We start from the raw sequence: 2,552 nt of genomic DNA, 5'->3' as shown, positions 1-2,552 counted from the left end.
TTAAACTTTGTAAATCTGACTGATGATGTCAGTGCCTCACCAGCCGTGAACCTCACCACACGTCACTGTTTACCACTCTTAGATACGAGTCCCCATTGCTCCGGCAAACCCTTGTGTTGTGCCAAGATATGTATTTCCCGCCAGAATTTGTATCCCCTGATGCTGGCATCATTGATTTGTTTTGATACATTCATGTGGGCTACATGCACGACCTACTTCCACATTCAGTATATGATTGCTCCGTCATTTAAGGTTGGTGGGCGGTTGTTTTCATGGGAATAGTGGAGTATTTGGAGTTTAAGAGACGTCTTTAGGAGCTACCAAGAGTCGCTATAAATGATGTTAGACGCATTGTTTGTCTTTCTACCCCTGGAGAGGTGTTCCGGGCATGTCCCACTGGGCAGAGGCCCCGGGGAAGACCCAGGACACGCTGGAGAGACTACATCTCTTGGCTGGCCTGGGAACGCCTCGGGGTCCCCCCAGAGGAGCTGGAAGAAGTCTGGGGATCTCTGCTTAGAATACTGACCCCGCGACCCACTCCGGGATGAGCGGAAGAAGATGGATGGATAATATGCCATGTAAGAAATAACAAAAATTAGGGAATACCAGGGATAGTACACTGAGATTTGCTAAGTCGAAGTATAGAGTTAACCAAAACCGGAAGTAAGCAAGCAGTCTTATTTTAAACCGGATCTTTTAATTATCATCATGAAGTTTTAAGCCAAAGTAATTGTATTTTTTAAGACAGATTTTGTGCACAGCAGTAGTAGTTCATTAGAAATACAATTCTGGTTTATGGACAACTGACAACCTGCCCCTCCCCCCATGGCTGAGAGCTCTTTTTCATGTTCATGAGTAAACTTGTCGCCTCAAGCTAACATTAATGATGCAAAAATAACGTTGAGCAATATTGGATCAATCCAATCGCTAGAATCGCAATTTGCTACAGTTCAATTCAATTTTCTTTACTTATTTACTCATTGGACTTCATTCACCAGGTTTGAATGTTCATTATATCTCGCACACCTAAGCGTGAGCAGGCCAGGGTGCACACAGGAGGAGAGGAGACTTTTGCACGGCCATTTCAGTAGCTGAGTCATTAGTCTGAGCATTCTCAAGCTTCTGGTCTTCTCAGCCATCGCAATTTGAATCAAGGAATATTTAGGAACACAGTTTGAATTTTAAATTCTTGTATAGAGGTCTTCTACTATGAGAAAAAGGCTACAAGAACATGTTAAAAACCCAAATAAGAGCATTTTCATTGGAGTGGCTCTTTAAGGTATGGTTTTTGGCATACATCTTGGCTGGAGTTTGGTTGTCTGAAATGGATTCGATTGTTGTTGTTGTTCCTCTTTATTGGTTTTCTGCCTCCAAGAGAGGAGACCAACAAGACTCTTTGTGGGTCCAGTCTTGGTTTTTTTGTTTTTCTTTTTTGCATATATCAATCTTTTTATCTGTTTTGGTGATCACAAAAGTGCGTCCAGCGTTTTCTTTAGCTTAGATAAGTGTCTTTCTTCACATACTGCCCAGAGATGTTCTTCAGGCTGCACTATTGTTTAGTTTCTTTGTCATCTGAGAGGAAATGCTCTTGTTTCCACTTGTAAACATAGTTTGCTGTCTTCTTGTGATGTGATGCTTGCCCACTTTCATTAGTTTCAGCTTACTCTCTTCAAATGTTTTTTAACTGAATTGAACTTCTGATCCTCTGAATATTTCTTGGTCATCTGGGAAGGTGTTTTTTCTAAATGGTTGTAAAAAAAAAAAATAAAAGGTCACTAATTGCATCGGTTGGTGTTATAATATATTGTGCAAATATCTTGATGCTGAATCTTCGTTAACGGTAGTGGTTGGCGTAATCAAACTTGAAAACAAGAATGATGAAAACAGGCTTTTTGTGGGGGAACGGATGCAAGCTTGTTTTTCTCTCTTCCTGCACCATGAAGGAGAGTGGTGGGTGGATGAAAGAAGCTGTTGCTTTCTTAGCAGAGGTGTTGGAGGTCCTTTCTGTAGGCTCCAAGTCATTGCCTCATTTTCACTTCAGTGAGCCGGATGTTGATATGACAGAAGGAACTTCTCCTTCTGGTTGAATTTCTGCTGTGTGAAACATACTTTTTAGTTAAAGTTTTAATATTTGATCCTTTGAAAAAGTCAATGTCACAAAAAACATATTTAAAACCCTTCAGCTGCTTCAACGAAATACAAATCACCCGCCCTAACTGGCTGAGCGGCTGAAGCACGACTCTCTCCCCGTCCCCTCTCCCTCTGCTGCGCTGGTCAGAGCCACACATGACAATTTTATTAACACTAGAATGACTGGAACTTTCAGCTTCTGCTGCAATGCCCCCCCTTCTCAAAGTAGTGTTGTGGTGATCACTTTAAACCATCAACAATGACTTCCTGTTTTCACATTGCAGATTGTCAGGTTTAAATTTAAGTTTGACATGCATTCCAGATTCCGCCACTTGACAGTCAAGTGGTTATGGCTGCTGACTCACATTCAGAAGGTCATGGGTTCGAATCCCGCTCAGGAATAGTCCACATTAAATATTTGT

This window comes from Oryzias melastigma, linkage group LG3 (genome assembly GCF_002922805.2).
Source record: "Oryzias melastigma strain HK-1 linkage group LG3, ASM292280v2, whole genome shotgun sequence".
NCBI lineage: Eukaryota > Metazoa > Chordata > Actinopteri > Beloniformes > Adrianichthyidae > Oryzias > Oryzias melastigma.
The sequence above is the reverse complement of the archived record's forward strand: the minus strand, read 5'-3'. Positions refer to the sequence as shown.